This window comes from Mastomys coucha, unplaced genomic scaffold (assembly GCF_008632895.1).
Source record: "Mastomys coucha isolate ucsf_1 unplaced genomic scaffold, UCSF_Mcou_1 pScaffold4, whole genome shotgun sequence".
Lineage (NCBI taxonomy): Eukaryota > Metazoa > Chordata > Mammalia > Rodentia > Muridae > Mastomys > Mastomys coucha.
In genome coordinates, this window is record NW_022196910.1 from 56,734,364 (window position 1) to 56,742,366 (window position 8,003).

Below are 8,003 nucleotides of genomic sequence, written 5' to 3' on the forward strand. Positions count from 1 at the left end.
GAGAAGCAAGATTTCAAGACCATTATGTTGTACACAGCCAGACACTGTCATGAACAAACAAGCTGAAAGTGTATATAAATTGTACAATATTAGACCTTTTTCTCCAATTACCAAATTAGAGAGACCATTGGATGACAATAAACAAATTTCTAATTCCTCATATTTTTGGATTTCAATCGATTAGGATATGTTGTTAATATTAATTTTCATATGAAGAAATAGTAATTGTCACTTCCTGTTGTGACAGGAAGAGGTGGAATTAGGTTTGTGTGGATTTGTTGAAAGATTACTTTCTTGTTTCTACTAGGGTATAGTTTTGCTCCTTATGTTTTCCATCTATATCCTTTGTAGGGCTGGATTTGTGGAAAGATATTGTGTAAATTTTGTTTTGGCATGGAATATCTTGTTTTCTCCATCTATGGTAAATTGAGAGTTTTGCTGGATATAGTAGCCTGGGCTGGCATTTGTGTTCTCTTAGAGTCTGTATGACATCTGCCCAGGATCTTCTAGCTTTCATAGTCTCCGGTGAGAAATCTGGTGTAATTCTGATAGGCCTGCCTTTATATGTTACTTGACCTTTTCCTCTTACTGCTTTTAAAATTCTTTCTTTGTTTAGTGCATTTGGGGTTTTTATTATTATGTGATGGGAATAATTTCTTTTCTGAGCCAGTCTATTTGAAGTTCTGTAGGCTTCTTGTATGTTCATAGGCATCTCTTTCTTTAGGTTATGGAAGTTTTCTTCTATAATTTTGCTAAAGATTTTACTAGCCCATTACATTGGGAGTCTTTACTCTCTTCTATACCTATTATCCTTAGGTTTGGTCTTCTCAGTGCATTCTGGATTTCCTGGATGTTTTGGGTTAGGAGCTTTTTGCTTTTTGCATTTTCTTTGACTGTTGTGTCAATGTTTTCTATGGTATCTTCTGCCCCTGGGATTCTCTCTTCTATCTCTTGTATTCTGTTGGTGATGTTTGCATCTATGACTCCTGATTTCTCTCCTAGGTTTTGTGTGGCCAATGTTGCCTCTCTTTCTGATTTCTTTATTGTTTCTATTTCCATCTTTAGATTCTGGATGGTTTTGCTCATTTCCTTCACCTGTTTGATTGTGTTTTCCTGTAGTTCTTTAAGTGATTTTTGTGTTTCCTCATTAAGAGCTTCTAGCTGTTTACCTGTGTTCTGTATTTCTTTGAGGGTGCCATTTATGTCTTTTTAAAGTCCTGTATCATCATCATGAGAAGTGATTTTATATCTGAATCTTGCTTTTCCGGTGCAATGGTGTGTCCAGGACTTGTTATGGTGGGAGAATTGGGTTCTGATGATGCCAAGTGACCTTGGTTTGTGTTGTTTATTTTCTTATGCTTACCCACCGCCATCCGATTATCTCTAGTGCTACCTGCCCTTGCTAAATCTGACTAGAGCCTGTCCTTCCTGTGATCCTGGTTGTATCAGAACTCCTCAGAGTCAAGCTGTCTCTGTGATCCTGTGATTCTAGGATCCTGTGATCCTGGGCTTGTTAGAGCACCTGTGAGTGGAGCTTCCTCTGGATGTTGTGAGACTGTCTGGAGAGATTGCTCCCAAGGTCTGCTCAGGACACCAGCCCAGAGAGACCAGAAGGAACCAAAGCCACTGGGCTGGCAGAGTTCCTGTGTGCCTTGTCCTGCTGGTCCCCTTTACTCTCAATGTTGGGACTGATGTTGGGTCCTCCTCACCTCTGATTCTGGGCACATCAGAACACCTGGGAGTGGAGCTTCCTCTGGGTGTTGAGGAACTGGCTGCAGAGCTTGTGCCCAATGTCTGCTCAGGACACTAGCCCAGAGATACCAGCTAAATAATAAAATTTTAAAAGGAAATGTAGTGGAATTTGAAGAGATTCAAATCACAGAAGGAAATTATTGATTTTCCTTCTTAATTCCTACCTCCCAAAATGAATGACAAATTTTATATTAGAAACTACAATTGACAAAACTGTGAGTTCTATCATCTTAAAGCATATATTGTTCCATCAGCATATAAAGGAAAATATCAGGTAAGTTAAGGCTAAGTAACTTGTTTGGGGAAAAAAATCAGATCTGTATAGTATGTAAAACAATGCCCTATAATATTAAAATATTAAAACTTATTACATTTAAAAATATGATGCATATACTCATAATTAAAATTGTTATTTTGGTGGCTCAAGATGGCTCAACAAATAAGGTACCTGTCATCTAGACTGGCAGTCAGTTCATTCCCCATACTGACATGGTGGAAGAACTGACTTCCAAACCTGGTCACTTATCCGCACCCAAAACATGGCATATGGGTGGCTACACACAATATACACATAGGCACAAAGTAAATAGTAAAATAATTTTTATTTTTAGTACAACGAGTTGACTGGTACTTTGTCTATGTGATGCCATGACATCTGAAAGAATGATTTGATGCTTAGCTGAAAGGTATAGAAAATATAAAAATGTTTTTTATGACCCCTAGCAGACTGAACAGAACTAAGAATGCAGGTCAGCCGGTTCAGAGCTCTGGGTTCCAGGAACTTGGCTAACTCAGAGCCTCAGGGCTCTGGTTCCCGAGACCTGCCCCTCCTGACTGATCCACAATGAGGATGGAACTAGGAATGAAGGTCAACTGGTTCACAAGGCTCTCCACCCTGCTGACTGGTAGATGATTCAGTAAGATTACATTCCTAAAATGAATATGTTCCCCTCCCTAACTGACTGAATACCTTGGGTTGGAATTCCCCCTCACTCCCCCTGGTTTGTGGTTTTCTCCTTTAAATACCCTACACTTCTTGAACTTTGGGTCGAACTCCTCTGGCCTGCAAGGTTATGAGCTCGACCCTGGTACTGGCCTATCCCAAATAAACCAAATATCCCAAATGTGCTTGCAGCAAGATTGGTCTCTCATGAATTACTGGGTGGTCATGTCATCCCGAGACTTGAGTGAGGTTCTTTCAAGCTCCGGGGATCTTTCCTTTTGGGGGCTTGCCTGCGGGATTTATGACCACCCTTGACTCTCTGAAGACCCCTTGGAGGTGAGTCTGTCTGTCCAATTGTGTCTGTTTGAAGTTTTTACTCGTAATTTGCCTGTGAACTGCCTGCCTGTTTGAATCTGTTTCTTCCTCCCATTCTCTGTAGCTGGTTGCACCCCAAGAGGGGTTAGCAAAGCTTATCTCTGAAGTTTATTTGCAGTCAGTGACTCCCTGGCCTCCGTAAGTAGGAAAGGGTGCTGATCGGCAGACATGCCAGGATCACTGACTGCTACCCTGGGAGACGTCCCAGTGGAAATTGGGGATCTTCGGGGATGCCTAGAGGAACCCCATGGGAGGCCAGGGAAGAAAGTTTAATGCTCCTCGAGAGGAGTGTGGGTCTACTTTCCTGGCCATCTGACCTTTTTGATCCGCTCCACTTGGGCTGTTCTTGCCCTGTTACTCTTTGTCTGACTTTTCGTTGTTTGTGTGGTAACTGATTTTGTGTGTGTGTTTGGACCTCAGACTGACGACATACATCCCCGTCGACTGATGGAAGGTGTTGGAGCTAGGGCCATTGCCACTGGGTCTTTGGGCTGATCTTGGGGGAACCGGAAATAAAGATTGGTGTTGGCAGGAATCCCGTGGTCCCGGGTTTCCCAAGAGGGCAGTCATCAAACATGGAATCCGTCCCACAGCTGCCGAAGCATTGGAGGTAGGGGCCCAGCCCCAGGCTCTGCAGTTCCAGTTCTTTCCAAGCCAGATCCAGATCCTGGGCCTTTTCCACCGAGTTCTCTCTCCAGGGCTCTACTCTAGCTGGGAGGATGAAAGCCTCAGTTGGGGGCTCTCTGCCACCAGCATTGGGTCCTAAGAGCTGCCATTCAGGCTGGCCGCCCGGATGGTGACCCCAGCCTCAACCCCAGACACACGGGCTCTAGTAGAAGCTGAGGCAGAAAGGTTATGCCTGTGGAGCTTGCTCTGGGGAAGGCCCAGCTGCGGACCCACTGCACCAAGCCATGTGGGCTGCTGGAGATGAGTTTGAGACCTGCTTTTGCTGCACCATCTCTGACCTGGCCACTCAGCTTCATGTGTGCTCAGCCCAGCAATGCTTCACCCAGGTATCCCACGAACTTTTCCAAGGAGGCCCCAACTGGGGCCATCTTGTGGCATTCTTTGTTTTTGGGGTTGTCTTATGTGTTGAGAGTGTCAACAAAAAAATGTAGATGTTGATGGGACAAGTGCAGGATTAGATGGTGGCCTACCTGGAGACAGGCCTGGCTAACTGGGTCTACAGCAGTGGGGACTGAGCAGAGTTCACAGCTCTATATGGGGACAGAGCCCTGGAGGAGGCACATCTGCGGGAGGGGCAGCTGTTGCTTTAAAGTCCAAGGCAGGTACCTCGGCTCCGCTGGCATGGGCTCCCCAGGGGCCAAGTTCAGGTGGGGCCAGAGAACAGGTCACAGCAATTAGGGACCCCTGAACAACAAAATAGGTTTTTGCAAAATAGATTAATTGGGTTAAAATAGTGTCTTTATTATCTGGTTCAAAAATTATTGAATTGGTATCTTGTAAACTGTAGTGATTGGATATTGCAGCCTTGAGAGTTATGCTTTTCTTACCATGTGGTGGTTGCCGTTTAGATAAATGATTGTTGTTTTGTGTTTCATGATTGAAGAAAAAAAAATTGTTAAAACTTTGGTTTAGCTTAACGTATTTAAAAGACAGTATCAATTTATACAGCAGAGACTGATAAGCCGCTGTGCTGTGCTGTGGCCAGGGGTTAAGCATAGCTGAAAAAGAGCTGATAGAGGCTGTGTTTGCATGAGCTGCTCTTAAAGGGGACAACAGCTTTTTGCTTATAATATTGATAACAGAGAATTAGCTTAAAATTGGTAACTCGGGGTTGGAGTCATGTTAAGCGACAACACATGGCATGAGCCGACCCAGGAAAGCAGGTCTTCATGATACTTTATGTAATTCTTACCCCTTATAAGGTTAGTATGCATTGGTCAAATGCACCTGGAACAGCTGGTGCACTCCTAGCATTAGTAAAATAAGGAATTTTATCTTGTCCTTTATATCAAAAATGGGGATTTTCTTATTTGGAGATTTTGAGGCACTGAGAACCCAAATACCACCCAGATAGATCTAAAGGTTTTGTTTTTGTGAAAAGATGCTTGAAGTATTTACACCTTCTAAAAAGCTAGATTCCAGAGAATGAAATTGTATATACATCTTGATGATACTGAATTTGTTTTGAGATTCATATGTTGCAGAACTGTACTACCTTGGTGAATTCCTTCATCAGACATGCTAAACTTGCCTGCTTGAACTCTTGGTGTCCTGAGAACTTCAGCCTGATCCAGTTAAGACACAGACATTAGAAGACTTATTCTGTTTTTCCTTCCCCCACTTATATCTCTATGTCCCCATTCAGCTTGAAGAAGCTCTTATGAGTTGTCTACCTGGTTCCCTGGGCTTTGGACCTAGAGAGGGTTGTTGATAGGTTGTATTTCTAGGAAGTGTAAAATGGCCATATTTGAAACAGGGAAGAAATAGCCACACTTAATTGTATAGTACAATTGTACGGCTCTCCACCGTACTGACCAGTAGATAAAGATTACATTCCTAAAATGAATATGTTCCCCTCCCTAACTGACTGAATACCTTGGGTTGGAATTCCCCCTCACTCCCCGTGGTTTGTTGTTTTCTCCTTTAAATACCCTACACTTCTTGAACTTTGAGTCGAACTCTTCTGGCCTGCAAGGTTATGAGCTCGACCCTGGTACTGGCCTATCCCAGTACCAGATACATTGCCTTCCTGCTTCCATCTGGTGCCTGGACTTTTTCTTAAAAAATGACCTAGTTCTGCTGTTCTACTTTTTTAAAAAATATATTTTATGAAAAATATAATTATGTCACTTATCCCCTTCCTTTCTTCCCTTCAATATCTCCTATGCTTCCTTCATTAAACACTATGTCCTTCTCTTAAACTGATGAGCTCTCTTTCTTTGATTATTACTGTTCTATCGAGAGAGATGCATCAATATATGAGTACAACCACTCAGTTCATCCTTGTTCTTTGTTTCCATATCATTTCGGATCCAACTATTTTATTGGATTGTAAGTTGGGGGGACTCATCTTTAAAATGCTATTTTACCCTATCTCAACAATCTCTTAACATCCCAGTCTCAAACAAATTAATTCCTGTGGTTCTTTGTCTTTTCCTCTCATTTTCACATGTCTATAGATACTGTCATTCTACAAGTTTTGTTTATGCAGCCATTTTTAGAAGACATAGTATCACAGCTGACACCCTGGTCCTCCGACTCTTACAACTTTTCTGCCATGTTTTCCATGATGTTCCTTGAGCCTTAGGTGTAGGTGTTATGTTATAGATGGATAGCTGTAGCCATTCTGGCAGGCTTCCCACAGTCTTTTGACCTCTGCAGCTGCAATTTTCTTCAGTGGTCTCTGTTTTCTGTAAGAGAAGCTTCTTTGATGAGGAATGAGAGTTATACTTATCTGTGGGTAAAAAGATAACTTTTAGAATGTAGTTAGAAATTATAGTGGTCTAATTTAGCAGTAGTTGGTTTGACCCCAAGTTTCATGATTTCATGAGCCACAGGTAATGTTACAATGCCCTTATTTTATGGTTCTAAAATCACATTAAATGGAACATCTCCAGAAAGCTGTTTTTATATATCTTGAAAATGATTGAGAATAAAAACAAAGGCAAAGTAAGAACCATTTATGTTGTTATTAGCTCTGTAGCTATGAGCAATACAATCTAAGGTATGAGCTACTGATTCACACAAACAGGCTGTAGTCAATTCTGTTCTTGACTTTTTCTGACTCTGACTTGTTTTTATCTTCTAGGTTTGTGGTATGATTCAGTAATATCACTTTTCAAATACATTAATAACTAAAACAAACATATTAATGTTTGTGTATTTGTGCATACATGTATGTTCATGTAATAATAAAGATAAACAATATCAAATGAGAACATTTCATTTAATATTAAAAGCTCTCTAGAGCTGAGCAACACACACACACACACACACAGAGATAGATAGAGAGAGAGAGAGAGAGAGAGAGAGAGAGAGAGAGAGAGAAAGAGAGAGAGAGAGAAGTCAGAGAGAGAGAGAGAGAGAGAGAGAGAGATCAGCTTGGACTCACAATTTGAGTTCAAGTCATTGTTTCTCTCTGTTCCCAGAGACTCTTTCTCTCAGAACCCCTCTCCATGCCAAGGCTGGTCATTGGCATATGTGTATATATACACAGACTTATATACATTGGAGATATTAGGTAGATAGTTAATAGTATGATTCCTTATGTTTTCCAGCCTTACTGTTATCCTACCCTTCTCCTTATTGCATCTCCCTCTACCTTCCCTAACTAGATCCATGCTTTGCCTGTTTTCTCTTCATATCATACATACCCATTGTCTCAGTCAGGGTTTCTACTCTTGCAAAAATCATCATGACCAAGAAGCAAGTTGGGGAGGAAAGGGTTTATTTAGCTTACACTTCCAAATTACTTTTCATCACCAAAGGAGGTCAGAACTAGAACTCAAGCAGGTCAGTATACAGGAGTTAATGCAGAGGCCATGGGCAAATGTTTGTTACTGGCTTGCTTCCCCTGGTTTGCTCAGCTTGTTCTCTTATAGAACTCAAGACTACTAGCCCAGTAATGGCACCACCCACAATGGGCTCTCCCAGCTTGATCACCAACCAAGAAAATGCCCCACATCTGGATCTCATGGAGGCACTTCCCCAGCTGAAGCTCCTTTCTCTGTGATAACTCCAGCCTGTGTCAAGTTGACACACAAAACCAGCCAGTACACCCATCTAGTATCCCCTCCAGTGATCTTACTGCTTTGTCATTTTTCTTCAGTTACTCATGTTATGCACTCACATAAAAAGTTTTGGAGTTCTATAATTCATATGCCAGGACATAGTATAGAGGAACTGCTCTGTGATGAATACTTTGCACATTGTTTTGTTTAGCATTTTAAAAATCCCATATTATAAC

At 41.7% G+C, this 8,003-nt stretch overlaps 1 pseudogene; it reads left to right on the forward strand.

Annotated features, from left to right (window-relative positions):
• Window positions 1–3,863: 3,863 nt before the first annotated feature.
• Window positions 3,864–4,347, forward strand: LOC116075951 (annotated as a pseudogene).
• Window positions 4,348–8,003: the final 3,656 nt, after the last annotated feature.